The 16628-nt window shown below is 31.4% G+C and overlaps 1 long non-coding RNA gene across 1 annotated transcript; it reads left to right on the top strand.

Annotated features, from left to right (window-relative positions):
• Nucleotides 1-4113: 4113 nt before the first annotated feature.
• LOC131655440 (uncharacterized) lies at nucleotides 4114-6019 on the top strand. Its single transcript, XR_009299763.1, has 2 exons — nucleotides 4114-4292; nucleotides 5593-6019. It is a non-coding gene; the product is annotated as an uncharacterized LOC131655440 (long non-coding RNA).
• Nucleotides 6020-16628: the final 10609 nt, after the last annotated feature.

Below are 16628 nucleotides of genomic sequence, written 5' to 3' on the forward strand. Positions count from 1 at the left end.
GCGAAGCGCCCTCAGTTCTGCCAAAATTACTTCTTTTACTCTTTCAGCGCGAAACTCGCCCTCCAGCGCGTGACGCGCCCGACACCAGAACATCAACTTTATTTCTTCAAAATACATCTGCAGCCGTGTCTTCGACACTTTATTCCTCGAGGCTCCGAAAACGGAAAGAAACCTACAAAAAGACAACAAAACTATCAAACGGTACATATTTACAAGAAAACGTAATAAAACAAAAATGATACAAATATACACAAAACGGGGAATTAATCAAACGATATTAACAAAAAGTATTGATAAGTGCCACTATTTACATACACAAATTAACTACATTTTGGCATTTATCAACATCTCTCCCCCCATTTTTCATTATTCTAGAAATGCGCTTTGTCTAAAGAGAACAATTTTTCCGAAAAAAATTTCCGGTAGAGAAAACAAAATTCCTGGTATTTCATTTGAATTTTTCGGTACGTCAAAATTCTGGGTAGTGCATTTGAAATTTCCGCTATTATTAAATTTTTAACAAAAATTTAATGATATAATGAAATTTCTGGTTGTGTACTCATTAAGAATTTTTCAACGATCAGGATTTTGCCAATATATTTATAGGGTTCTTATTGCACTGACGAATTTGTGTGATCTACAATGAGTCTCCATTTGTTTAAATATGGGTATATGTTATAGAAAAATACATCTAAAAAATGTCTCTTCCTCAATCTCTGATTAAGGTGGAAATGTATTTCAACAGAAATAACCCTCTTGTTGAATTCAAGCTTCCGGATGGCGCCACATCTCTCGCCAATTTGACCGACAAGTTGAATGAATTATTGCCTGATAATAATAATAGAAGGGTGAGGAAGATTGAGTTTCATGAAGATTTGATTGATAATTATGGAATGGTGAAATACAACTTGATTGAGTTAAAGACCGACGAAGATGTCAAGGCCATGTGGAAATCAATTCGCCGTAGGATAACTAACAGTCTGATTGAGTTGGATGTGCAAATAACAAGATCCATTGACGATATAATAAAGATGTTAAAACATCCAGAATCATCTGGTAGTACATAGGGTTTCATGTTTATTGTTTTTTAATTTATGTTTGTTGTATTGTTTTATGTTGTATTCATCTCTGAATCATGTAATCCCCAAAATATTATGAAATAAATAATTAGGGTGATAAGAATTTTGTGTCACAAAAATACATATACATAGGCAAAATGTAATACAAGAAAAATATAATACACCTAAATACGCCCCCACAGGCTATGTCGGCTATCCTAGATAATCCTATAAAAACCTCACCATTTGGGTTTACCAAATCTATGATGTTATTTGAAAGAACAACAATCAACTAAAGATGGCTATCCTGGTCCCCTGTGGGAGGTGTCGGTGGTGGTGCTGGCACGTCGTCACCTTGTACCTCAACATCAAAAACCCTAGCACCAAGAGACCCAGAACATCAGAAGACCTTGCAGTTGGTGGTATGAGGAGAGGGTATCATTTACTGTGATACCACTTTAAGTTACCATCCTTGCACTGTAAAGGATACTATGTCGAAATTGCACTAGCTCTAGTCTCACGGGCAGAGCTAATGATGTGGCTTTGAAACCATCTTTCATACCCACCAGCTGGAGCCTCAAGAACTGGACGTGGGATGCCATGGACAAAACTAAACTGTTGCAGACACCTCTCAGGAAGGTGTTTAGCCACGTGGTTCTCGCACCTCAGATGCCCTGAATATAATATTGCATCGTCAAATGGTCGATGGGGACGGTGCGTCGAGTATGGTGTCCAGACGACAATATTTACTTTCAAAGCATCAAGCCTCTTGATGTACTCCACAACACCCCCATGAGCCGACTACATGCCCTTCTATATCCTTGCTAATGGAGCACTCGCTGGGACACGGTGTAGTCTCCTATCACAAATGCAGGAGAAATGCTCTTATATCCATCACTGAATAAATAAAATATGATTAATATGACATCCAACAAATAACTAATAGACTCAAATAACAAAATAAAATTAAAAAAATAAATGTTGTTGTACCCGTAATAGGCTCAAATAACCATCTTGTATTTGGTCTCGGGCTGGGAAGCAACTCAAAGTGTCGTGTAAAGAACAATCAACACCGCCACTCCCCAAGCCCAGTTTGGAATGTCTAGGATACTGAACAACCTAAGGTATCGTACCTATCCCTCATCCAAAACATCTGAAGGTGCATGCCTCTATTAAAGGCAACTCCTCAAGCACCCCGCCTTCATGAATCTCCAAATCCTCTACAACATGTGCCAGTGTCGTCGCCTGGTTAATATGAGGACCAATGAAGAATGTATCAGCAATGGAAAAATGAAACAACGAGGAAACATCATCCAATGTTATAGTCATCTCCACAAATGGGAGATAAAAAGAATCAATAAACTTTTAGATAGTCAATTGAGCCATAATGAATAATCAGCAATAAAATATATACGATACATACCTCGCCCTGCCATATATGAAAAGTGACATGGTCAACATACTTTGTGAGCACAGAACTGTCAGTAGGTCCTCTTGGAAAGGATCCATCAGTGTAACCTGATGGCTCTATAGACGCAGTTGTCGTGGCGTATGTATCAGAAAATGACACCTCATCAGCCTCCATAAGAGAGACCTCAACAACCACCTCCACAACCGGTATCTGCTCAACCGCGGCAAGAGTGTCCTTAACAACCACCCCTACAACAGGTATCTGCTCCTCCACAGCTGGCTCCTCCACAGCGGGTACCTGCTCCTCCACAACGAGTAGCTCCATAGCCGGCTCCTCCATAGTATGTACAGGCACAACTGACTCCTCCAAAAGTACCTACTTAGCCACAAACGCATGTACATGTACCTCCTCAGTAGTAGCAACTCTAGGTGTCCGGTGTCGGGGTGTGCGGAACAACGCCTGCTCAACCAACTATTCTCGGTGAGAACCGGTCAGAGGATGTCTTCCAGCCGGTAGTTGGGAAGCTTCCGCCTCATCCCTTCCGACCTGAGATTTCGCTCTATTAGTCAGTTTGTCTTCAACGGTACCGTTTTTACCCATGGTCCTCACTAAAACAAATAAAAAAATAGTTAAAAAATGAACTACCAGAAAATTTGAAATTTCTAGGATCTTTCAATTAAAAATGAACTGTTGGAAATTCTAACATTTTCGGTAATTTATTTCTAAAAAAATTTTGAACTACCTAAAATTTCAAAATTTCTGGTACAAAGGCCTCCAACATCACCGAAAATTTTGAAATTTTCAGTAAGAAATCCCGAAAATCACCATAAATTCTTATTATTTCGTGAAATTTTCGGATCGTCTCGAAATTTTAAAAATTCGATATTTTATTATAAATTTTATAAAATGGTGACATTTTTAGATTCTATTTTTGTATTTTCATACACTTTGAGAGGTGACATATATAAGTATGAGATGACAGGTTAATTTTTCTGCTGCAAGTAATTGGACTTAAGGCCCAGAAAAATATTACAATTTGTCTTATTAAAAAAATCTAATTAAAATCATTAATTATTAATTAATTTTATATAAAATATTAATAAATAAATAATCTTAATCATCATTACCAAATCATTATTAAAAATGTCAACAAATAATTAAAAAATAAATTATCCTAGTTAGCCATTCCATGTAATTAAAAATAATTTTTAAACCATAGTAATTATTGCAATGCGACATAAGCAAAATTGTGGGGTTCACAAAAATCCAGAAGTCATCAAAATCAGGGGACTAAAATCGCTGATTTTTAAATAGGGAACCAATTGTTTAAAACACGCAAATTAAAGGATAAAAAAACATTTAAAAAAATTTTAATTTTTCATAAAAATCAAATTTATTTAATTTTATATTTTTAAATATTTTTATTTTGCAAGCAATTATATAACTAATTAATTCTTATATTCATGGAGTATATGTAAGATGGTGTAGAAAGGGTGCATATATTTTATGTTTTTTAAATTTTTGTTAGGTATGTGTGCCTCTAATTAATTCTTATATTCATAGAATATATTTAAGGTGGTGTAGAAGAGGTGCATATATTTTAGGTGTTTGGTGAGTTCTAATAAAGTACTTGTAACTAATTTCATAACCGAAGGAACATCAACTACGAAATGAAGTTAAAAGCCAAGGTTTTTAAATAAAATATAAAGTTTTAAATCTCTACCTTTATAAATAGATAACTGATTGTTGTATTCAGTGTGTGGTAATCATGAACAAGACACACATTACATTATTTTTTATTTTGCTTATTCTCCTTCCTTCTGGTAAGTCTTACTCCTCCTTTTCAAAACCAGTGTTATTTTTATGGGTTAAATACGTTTTTAGTCCCTATAAATATGCGACCCTGCATTTTTAGTCCCTATAAAATTTTTCTTCAATGAATGGTCCTTATAAAATTATTATGCACCTAGTTTCAGTCCCTACTGTCAAACCGATGTACATTTTAGAATGATTATTTTGCAGACATATTCGTAATTAGGGATGGCAATGGATATCCATGGGCACGGATACTAGTCTCCCGCTACCCATCCGTTTAGTAAAAATGATATCCATATCCGCCCCATACCCGTGTGGATATCTGTCGGGTGGGTATCCGTGATATTTTAAATATCCGCGGGTATTTACGGATATCCATGGATACTTTTTTTAATTGAAATTTACTAATTTTTTATATATTAAATAAAAATTTATTTTTTTATTAATGGAAAAGTATGTGTTATACATTTACTATATTAAATTCAAAAGCATCTTATAATGAATATTGATGTAGAATGTGACAAAATGTTAAAAGAATATTTAAGTATACTAATTGATATTGAAAAGATATTCAAGTATACTAATTTTAAAAGGATATTTAAGTGATTTTAATCACTATTAACGGATATGGATACCCGCGGGTATGGATACCATCAAATCTGTATCCGTACCCGTAAGTAAACGGGTCACTAAATATCCGTTTATAATACCCATGGATATCCATTAAGCTATCCAACCCGTGCCCGTGACGGATTTTATCCGCGGATATCCGTGGGTATGGGTTTTTTTGCCATCCCTATTCGTAATGTTTTAAAAAGTTCCTAGAAAAAAAGAAAATTCAAAATTTAATTTCAAAGTTGAGATTTTCATTACTTTTATCATTATTTTTTGAAATTTGAAAAATTCATATTTAATTCTTCTCGTTTTAAAAATTTCTAAAACTTGGTAAATAAATATTTTACAGTATTCTAAACATATATAAAAAAAATTATTAAAAAATTTAAAAATTAAAGGGTAATTAAACAGTTTTTAAAATTTTAGAAAACAGGAGGGACTGAAATTGCATGCATAAAATTTTTAGAAGGACCATTCATTGAAGAAAAATTTTATAGGGACTAAAAATGCAAGATCGCATATTTATAGGGACTAAAAACATATTTAACCCAATTTTTATTTTATGAGTAGTTTTTTTTTAATGACAAACATTTTTAAAAGTATAAATTTAAAGTGTTTTTTAAAACAATAAAAAGCTTCTAAATATCATTATTTGAGTGTTAATCATAATGTCTGACTGATGGATGATTGCAGAGATGATGGCACAAACATTAAAAAGTCCATGCAGCGATGAAGAATGCAAATTGTATTGTCTTTCTAAAGGTTGTAGAGATGGTTACTGCTTATCTGCTAACAAGTGCTTTTGCGTGCTTCCATTACCGTTTTAATTGCGCTTACAACCTCATTTGCATTATCTCTAGATTTTTCCGTTTTTGTTTCTTAGATTGTGTTATGGGTGTATATGTGATAGACCCATTAGAACATTGAAGAAACCCAGCTGGCAGCAAGATTATATTATGAATTAAAAATATTTTATTTTGGTTTAAATACTTTGTTTTTCCTTCAAGTGAGCTTGGCTCAGAGTTGTTTTGTAGTCAGCCTATTTAACCCTTGTATTTATAGCAAGGAGAAGTGAATTATAATATTATGCAGAAATTAAATATGTCTTTACTTTCCTTTCCTTTTATTGTTTTAATCTTCTGAAGAACACTAATTTGTAGTAGCAGTAGAATCCGTTTTATATCATTTAGTGCTTTCATCTTCCTCAATTCCTCCTAAACTTTCTAACCGTACTCCCAAAGACTTAGACGAGACTCTCCAAGCCATAAACCACTACTGATGACCTCATTTCTACACATGAAAACCTAAAATCTACCATGGAAGCAAATAACCAAGCAGTTGTTTTGCAGTTGGGACAAATCAATACAAACCATAACAATCTCGAGACAACCATGAACAATAATTTTGCCTCCCTCACAGACCTCATGACTCGTCAATTTGCAGCCATGATTGTAGCCTCTTCCGCCATACCCAAATCTACCGCCATCTCCACCCCTAAATCTACACCAACCTCAACACCTAGAGTCACTCCCAGCACCGCAACCATACCCCTATCAACATCCTTCACACGAACTAACTCAACCCTAACCTCCACACAACTTTACACACCACCACCGCCATAACCACCTTCCTTTACTCGGCCACACCCTTCTATCCATTCCGAAAACTCTGCCTTTCAACCCTTCACCTAATCCTTTACAAACCCTTTTCCCCCAAACTACATCCAACCACCAAACATCCTCACCCAACAACCTAGTTTTACTCTCCTCTTCCCCTTTAAAACACAGTAACCCAATCACAAGCAACTCCCTTTCCCCATTTCCTTATAACACCCAGCCCCAACCAACACAAACCAACCCTTACACTCTCCAATAATACTCACTACTAAACCCCTCTTTTTGATCCCCAAAGATTAAACTTAGTATTTTCGATGCGAGTGACGTTTTTGAATGGCATTTTCAAGCCGAACAGTTCTTCGCATTTTATAATGTTCCCCACGAAAAAAGATTACCCATGGCAGCTTTTTATATGAAAGGCGATGTTGTCGGTTGGTACAAATGGATGTTTCAAAGTAATGGACTTACCACGTTGGTTGCATTCTCTAGAGCTGTGGAGATACGTTTTGGCCCATCGACTTACGAAAATCACAAAGCTTAGTTATTTTAATTACGCCAACATGGGTCTGTTACTAAATATCAAGCCTATTTTGAAAAACATGGCAAAAAGGTGATAGGGTTACCACCAGACACAATTTTGAATTGTTTCTAATCGGGTTGGATTCTCGAAATTCGTAATCACTACAAAAAATAAGTCAAATAGCAGAGGTTATTTATACGTTTTGCGGGGGTTTTGCACCCCCACTAAATATTTAGCGGGAGATTTTAAAACTCACACAAAGAGAATTGCCACAATCAGTACACGACCTTTTTTTTTACTCCTGGTATCGAGTTTTATTTCAGGGGTTAGTAACCCCTTTTATATGAGATATTTTTATAAAACATTTACAGCATTATTTATTTAATTTGTATATTGCAGGAGTTCTTTAACTCCTTTATTAGTGATTTAGTTATGAAATTTTTAAGCTCATTATTATCACATGTATTTAGTATTGGTAAAAATATGTTAGAAATATAATCAAATATCTAATTTACATCATATGTAAAATATTCAACAATTTTTTTAAATATCCACAAAGTTTTCATTAAATCAACAATCCAAGGAACATTAGACATTGATTTTGTTAATGGAACAGACATCAATCAACATTAATACCTCAAATAAATTATAATTTTTAAAACAAAGCTTAAAATTCCTAAAATTCTAAATGTATGTTTGCAGTAAGCCAATTTTTAATAACTTCAAATATTTCTTGCATTTGATGATGATCTAGCATCCAAAGGTGAGTTAGACATACTAGCATCCAATGGTGAGATAGGCATGCTTGGTGAATTATGAAAAGTTGGAGCATCATTTACCTAGTAAAAACATAGTTATACACTCATAAATGATAACCCTATTAAAAACAAAACCTAATTAAATTTAGTTTTAATTTTTTTTGCATGAAGATAACATTTATTTGATAAAGAAAATTTTCTTCAAGTAAACATCAAAACTATGACCTAAAGTACAACCCAACTAACTTTGAAAACCAATAAACATAGAAATTTTAACAATGAGCAACATAATTACCATAATTGTACTAACAACACTTGTAATATCTAGAAAACACTTACTGTTTTCAAAACCAAAATTGTTTGAGGTCTCAACATGAAAACCAACAAACCAAACATTTGAAAAACCAAGTAAATTAACAAAATTTAAAAATTCAAGACAGTGAGATTGCTATCACCAATAAATCCCAACTAATAGATCAATTTTATGTGTGAGTTAAGCATTTCAAAGTACTCTCGAAGTCTCGGCCTAATGTACTTGCAGTAGCTGTGAATACCCATGACTTATAACAAAAATATTGTATAAACTATGCATTTATATATGAAGATATATTAGGTATCATCTTAGAATAAAAGTGAACACTAATTTTATGAAAAATAACATATTTAAAGGAAACTTACATGTGGTTTATCAAATAGGCCAATTAGTTTTTCAGGTATCTTCCCTTCCTTTATTATGACATAGGTCTTGAATTAACTCCAGATGGTTTGAATTTAAGATTCTAAGTAGTTGTACTTCTTTTGCCAATGGTTAGATGATGATGATGATACTGCAACATCAGGTGAAGAATAACTCAAATATGAAATTCGCAGTCTAGTGTGCCTAAATGCTCCAATTGGTATTGCTCTCATTCCCATGCAACACACTCTCCCAGAATGCTCTGGTCCAAGCACTCTACCGAGAACATCTTTAGGATAAACTTCTAATTTATCATTAGTACTTTGTGTCAAACCCTCTTCTATTTGTTCCTAAATAAAAATTCAATTTTATAATGTTTATATTTCATGTTTAAAATAAAAAATACATAAAAACAAAATATTCAATATAAACTTACAACTATAGTCTTGACTGCATCATTTACCAATGATCTATCTTTTCATATTCCTTTCTTGCTAAAAAGGATTCTTAAATCATAAATCATTGCAAGATTATCATAAATTAATAAAAACCAAATAATAAAAGAATCATTTAAAGAAAATCACTAATCATTAAAGCAAAAAGACTATTAAGACAAAATCAGTGGTAATTAAATAATTAAATTAGTTACCTTGACTAAAAAGCGTTTTTCAATTTGTTGACTTCAATAGTCCTTCTTTGCACTAGATATATATCTAAGGGAAATCTCTCTTTCCTACGATAACGATAACACTAAATTAGTTACCATGTAGCGAGAAAACGTATTTGCATATTTGTTGAATAACTTGCTTGCATTAGCATAAATTTCTTTTTACCATCATATTGTGTATTCAATTGAATTAAAATATAAATATTCTCACAAAATTGTGAATCATCTAACTAATAAGTTTCAAATTTCTTCATTATTAAAAATAGAATCTTAGGTCATAAGTGAGTGATACATAATCACAAACTATTAAAATCAAATTGATTAAAATCTCAAATCATTTTTCAATTTTTTTTATCATTTCAAATAAAATCACAAACTAATAAAACAAAATCAGAGGAATTTTATATATCTAACGTTTTGTAAATTAATGTTGGTATTCGTATACCACATCTAAGGTAGAAGCATGTTACAATCTCTTAAAAGATGTATGTAATATATTATTATGAAACATATATTTATAGGGAGCAATGTATGTCTTTTGATATTCAATTGAATTGAAAACCCAATATGTTCTTGCGAAATTGTATATCACATAAATCATTTGTTTTAAATTTCTTTCTTATAGGAGATGTGTGCAATTTTAGGAAAATGAATCTGAGATGTTAAAACATAATTAGAAATTATGAAACTTAAATAATAAAATAATCAGTCAAAGAAAATAACAAATTATTGACCCAAATTTGTAATCATTCAATAAATTACAAACTTTTAAAGCAAAATCAGAAAAACATAACCATAAAAAAAACTAACAATTTGCATAAAGGAATGAAAACTAACCCTAAAACTCTAAATAGTTGGAACTGGAAGGCGTTGGTTAGGCGAATAAGTCTTTCCCACTTGCACTCTAGAAGAAAAAAACTACCCAGGTACAGAACATGCACCAGAAGGTGAGCAATTTTAGAAGGTTGTGCGATTTAAAGTGGATTTCTTAAAAAAATTCTTGCTCAGGGTTTTGATCTTAAAATTGAAGTAAAGAGAGCAATTAGCACAAGAGTAAGCAAGCAAGACATGGAAGTTTGGTATATAGAGACATGACTTCAAGTATGTATGACATATGACAATCAATATGATTTCAAGTTTTGTGCATCAATTAGTCATCACAAAAATATCAATTTACGACAACTAGGTAAGCTCACATGATTCCACAAAATTTAAGAACAAAGCAATTATCAACAATTCATGTTCATGTAGTTTCTCAAATTCATGTTACCAAACAAGCATGTGTTCCATATCTTCAAGAATGCAATCAACAATTAAGCATGTTCATGTTATATTCATTTTCAAGAATTAACAAAGTATAACTAAATTCCATGCCGAGAAATATCAACATTATAACAATCCACAAGTGACTTTCACATTCAAGCTTTCAATACACATCCAATATCATGATTATTTGACACAATGAAATTAAGTAACACAACTAGTGGCATCATCATCACTTTTCAAGAGCTTGGAGCAATTAAGCATCAACAATATAATCATCTCATGGCAACACATTTAAGTTCAAAAATTCAGCATGTTCACTATTTTTCATTTGCAAGATTTAGCACATTTGAACACATAATCAACACACTCATAAGCAATCAAAATATGAACCAAGCAACAAGTATATCACTTAAAATCCCTAAGGTTCTTGAAAATTTAGAAGATTCTCATTTAAGAACCACTTCCAAAAGCATCACCAAATGACATGTTAACAACTTTCTACTAAGAATATGCTCCAAGATCAACAACAACAAGTTCCATTGTCAAATATTCAGCATTATGCATTAGTCTACCACTTCAAATATCATCACCAATTGTCATGTTCAAGTTAAAAATTATGCTAAAAAGTTGAACCAAAACAACTTCCATCCTCAAAATTCAGCATTACTCACATTTAATCAACAACACAACAACACAATCAAGATGTTGTAACTCTCACAATCGATTTAACAAACACTTAGTGTGCCTCAATTTAGTTAATGAGCATCAAGAATATATCATCAACAACAATCAACACTAAACCTTATGTTTCAATCAATCAAAACTAAACTTCATAGTTCAATCAATTATTCATCACATTCAAATGTCCTGCTATTTCACCTTATCAAACATCAATAATTCAAGTATGAGTTATAGTGAATTACCAAAAGATTGAAGATGAGAAGATTATAAGGAGGTTGTCGCGATCAGAGAAACGCGATCAGAGAAGGAGGACGAACAGCCGTTGTTCGCGCGCGGAGAAAGCATCGTAAAGAGACTGTGTCGCGCGGTGCGGTCGCGGAGGAGATGGAGGGTTCGCCGGCGGGAACTTGCAGCGGCGGAGGAAGGTTGGCACGAAGGGAGTTCACGAAGAGAGAATGAAAGAGAGATCCTTGATGCTTGATGATGATTATCCCTTTTTCTTGATGAGTGTTCTTGAAGAGTTTATGAGGAGTTTTGACATTTTTTGGTTTTTGATCTTTTAGAAGTTGGGAGAGAAATGAGAAAAGAGTTTTGTGAAATTTTTGGGTGAATTGAAGTTACGAGGGAAAAGGGCGAAAAAAAATTGTATATAGGAGAGTTCAAATTCTGAATTTTGAAAGTGGAGGAAAATGATATGTAATGGAAAAAAAATTATTTTTAGCTTATTTGGTGCTAAAACGAACCCCACAAAAATTGGTGAATAATTCCGACTCTGAGTCTTTGGTGAAATTGTGCTCTACTGAGTCACGGACACAACGCAACAAGAACAGACATCATACGATAAAAATTGAGTGCGTTCGACGCATTTAAACGACGAGACGTCATAATTTTCAAAAATTAAATAAGTCACTTTTTAGCTTATTTGGCAAACGAGTCCTGATTTCAAGCCCTTCGGATTAGAGTCTCGACTTGACCTTAATGAAAAACTTGTAGTCCTCTGAGTCAAGGACGCCGTGTCAAAAGATAGCCTCTTACGATAAAAATTGAACGAGTTATGAATTTTACAGTGACGCAACATCCAGGCCTTTTTATCAGTTTCGCACTTCCATTTCGCAAAATAAACCGAAAACGGAAATCTTTGGAACACCGTACGAACTCGGGACTTGAAACAAAGTTGTAGCCAAAGCCCCTAGCAAAATTTCCCACTGAAATCGTTCAGATTCGATAAAAAATAAGGTAGTTATGAATTTTTGAATCTACCGCAACATACCCGATACACATTATGACATGACACTCTTGCAACTTTTGGGGTTTTTGGCGAAGAATCAATCGACGGTCCGAACATATGAAATGTCGAGAATAATGAGATGAAGCTTGTGTTAAAAAATGATCCGAATTGAGCAAGCGAATTGTAAGATATGAATTTTTAAGCATCCAAAAGGTTGTGGTTCAGCATCATTTTTCACTGTAAAATACTCAAGTAATTTGCGAATTCGAGAACCTTCTTCACATAATAAATTATCGAACCCAACAAATGAAATGGAGTAGACCTCGAGACGAAACTTTAGGTATAAATCTTGCTTCAAAACAATAATCCGACCAGGAGATATGAATTTTTGAGTATCCGAACAGTAATCCATCAGTCACACAATATATTGTTTTTTTCATTTTTAATAAATTTTATGATTAAATATTTAAAAAATTTATTATAAATAATTTTATCTATTATTTTTAAGAAAAGGGGTGATGCACTGTGAGTATATAATATTTTTATATTGTCAACCAATCACCACCCATTATCCAATTAAACCATTTTTTTATTTAAAAAAAATTTAATGACATGACACATTTATGATTTTCTATTGGATGGCAGTGTAAAACTATTTTATACTATCAGTTCACTACCTTTTAACTCATTATTTTTATATAAAAAGATAAATTGTTTAATTTTATTATATTAATATTAATTTTTTTTAAAATATAGTTTATTTTAATAAAATATTTATAATTAAATATATATATATATATATATATATATATATATATATATATATATATATATATATATATATATATATATAAATAAAATTCACAGAAGGTTATTTATAAAAGTTTATAATTTTTCTAATTAATTCAACTTTCTTTATACTACTTTGAACTCTAATTAAATTTCGAGGCTTTTATCGCGATGTCTCAAACTTTTGAGATTATAATTTTAAATAAATTTGTAAAATATAAATATTTTAATATTTATATTACTCTTTCAATATAAATTGACACACAATTATAATTACACTCGTAACTTATTAGATTTATGAAAACAAAGGATCATGAGGTATTTTATTATTTTGCGACTTTAATTTTTTTAATTAATCACAACATTATGTTTTTGACATTGCAGAAAATATTTAAATAATTAATTTTATTTTATAAATGATTACGCTTTTATATTTATATATAATTATTTTTTAGTTAGGTTAATGTTAAATTTAAATAATTTTTATTTTTATATTAAATACTTAAAATTTATTATATGGTCAAAATTCAAAATTAATTATTCAGAGTTCATATAATTATTAGTCATGCGCCTCTAAAAAATAGGATGCATCCTGTGCGTGCGTGATTAACAATGTATTTTTGTGTATCAGTTAATATTTAACCATAGGATAAATACCTTTAGCTTAAGAGCTCGGTGTCTATCACTATATTTGGTAAAAAAAAATTAACTTTTAGCTTAATTTCAATTTGGTTCCTCTATTTTTATATTTTTTTAATTTTTTATTCTTTAATTTAAAATCCAGAATTTTGAAATTTTTTTGAAATGTTTTTTCAAAATTTTAGTCCCTTTATAAATTTGGGATCAATTTTCAGTGACATGACATTAATAACGATGAAGCGTTTTAGCCCACCTAAACCAAATTTAAATTGAAATCATTTATTAATATTACTAATGTTAAACAAATTATTTTTTAATTAATAATAATATTTTTAAAATAAATAGTATTTCATTAATGTTAAACAAATTACTTTTCAATTAATACTAATAATATTGGTTGAAATTATTAATATTTTATTAATGTTCCTCATAATAACCAATGCTCATCTTGGTCATCAACAATGCATAAAAAAATTCTATATATAAAAAAAAAAAGAAAATCAAAATACTTTGAAAATAAAAAAACACTAACATATAAATCCTCTTTCTGTCTCTCACTCTCTCCCTCAATATTACAAAAAAACAAAAAAAAATTGATCAAAGCCATTATTTAACTATTTATTGAACACAAAAATTAGAATATTTTATTACTCTAATTTTATTGACGATGCATCTTAATCCACAAAAAGACATTTAGAAAAAAAAATTAACATCAACAAGAAACAACATCAAGAAATAAAATTAACATCAACAACAAACAACATCAAGTGTACATCGATCTAACTCTTTTGAAACAACTCTAACCTTCAATTCTTTAAGGTTATGTTTGGATTGATGGAATATAACGGAGCAGAGCGAAATGGAACATAACGGAGCGGAGCAGAGTGGAATGGAGCGGAACGGAATAAAGATCCCACTCTATTGTTTGGTTATTTTATTTTAAATTTCTCATTCCATCACATACACTCCAAATTGGATGGAACAAAAAATGGGAAATTGGATGGAATGGAATGGATTCCATCCTGTTCCATTCCATTCCATCAATTATTTGTAAATCTAAACTATGGAATCTCATTAATTACTATATAGCATTCAATTTCATTCTATCTGATACCACCAATCCAAACATAGCAAAGTTCTCTTCTGCGAGCATGTCAACTGTTCAGATTTGGGTTTTATTTTAAAAACTGCATAACATAGAAAAAAATCAAAATTTTTAGATCTGAATTTTATTTCAACTTCTTCAACAAAAATAGGGATTTGAAAAGATTTATGTCTTCTTTAACCGATGGTTTTTGAATTTGAGACACTTTTTCAAGTTGAAAGAAAATAAAAATTAATGGATTGTTCTGCATTTTCAAGAACAATATAGTTAAGATTTTAATATAGGAATAATTTAACTACGGTTAATCTTTTAATTTAGGCTTAATGTATTATTTAGTTGATAATTTAATTTAATTTTTCTCTTTAATCTCTTAACTAAAAACGGTTCCATTAGCCATTTTAATCATTTATGTTAAATAATAAAGAAAAAAACGTTAATTATCGATGATGTGGTATGACAGCAAATCAATGGTCAAAAAAATGAGTTGGCATATTGAATTAGCTGGCCTAGTAGTAATAAATTAAATATTAATGTAGCATTTAAAATAAGGTAAATTCTTTGATACCCATGAAGTTAAGATGGTTACCGATACCTTCGGTGTAAATCATATTAAAAATTTAATTTAATTTAAAATAAAATAAAAATATGACATAACAATGAATCATAGTGTTTGATTGATTGGGGGTATCAGTATCCAACTAAATTCAAGGGTACCAGAGTGTTTACCTTAAAATAATTAAAGGAATTAAAAAAATACCACTAAGCATGTGGCATGTGCCATTCCTTGTCAAGGTAAATTAACACAATCTTCATAGGGCAAGGTTAGTTTTACAAAAAAAAAATGGTACAGGTAACCAAAAATCACCTTTATGGCAGGAGCAAAAGTGATAATAACCCTAAAAAAATGATGTTCTATTTAAACTGGAGGGGTTTGTTTTCCGGAAGTTAAAACAAATGTTAATAACATGTAAAAAAAGTAACAATTCGGTTTAGTCCGGTTCGAGAGTCAGTTCTGGCATCAAGTTGTTCCAGCCCCCTCCCGATCGCAGTTGCGGAGGATCGAACTGTGGTCCTCCACACCAAGTTCAGCGCCAATCACCACTGAACCAACTAACGATTGGTATCAAGCCTAAAATCTTTGTAAAATATAAATTCTACTTAAAAATTAACTACAACAAACATAAATGCAAAAACTAAAGCATTAAAAGCCTCCATGTTCAAAATAAATACCTAAAAAACCAAACATTTGGACTCCAATGATAAAGGAGCTTCTGCAAAGGACGACACTCAGGGAATTGTTAGCAGGAACATCAAATGATAAACAATTTTCAAAAATTAAATGCTTGAGTGACACACATAGAGTCCTGTTGTTTGGGACTTTGTTGGTTGCCTACTGGTTTTTGAAGTTCATCACTTGGAATAGGTACATTATTCTTAACCTGCACATTAACATATATTGCAAGTGTTATAACCTTTTTCCAAAACTCACTGTCAAATAAATAGTTGGTGGTTCATGTTCAGTTTGATATTTGTTTATGGTACAAGCTATGCAAGCAAAAAATTAGATGAATGTTAGTAAAGTATCATTTAAACTTAAAAATAATTTATATCCATTACTTTAGAATTTGTTCTTGCGCTTAAACTTATAACTTAATAAAACACATGAATTAAGAATAAATTGACACAGTCAGAATTGTAACAATTAAGTAATATCAAGAAACACCGGTGCAGAAAAATCAAATCGCAAGCATGTAATTAGTTGAATCTATAGAAAATACAATTCT

The sequence above is a fragment of the Vicia villosa genome, linkage group LG3, assembly GCF_029867415.1.
Source record: "Vicia villosa cultivar HV-30 ecotype Madison, WI linkage group LG3, Vvil1.0, whole genome shotgun sequence".
In the NCBI taxonomy this organism is placed as follows: Eukaryota; Viridiplantae; Streptophyta; class Magnoliopsida; order Fabales; family Fabaceae; genus Vicia; species Vicia villosa.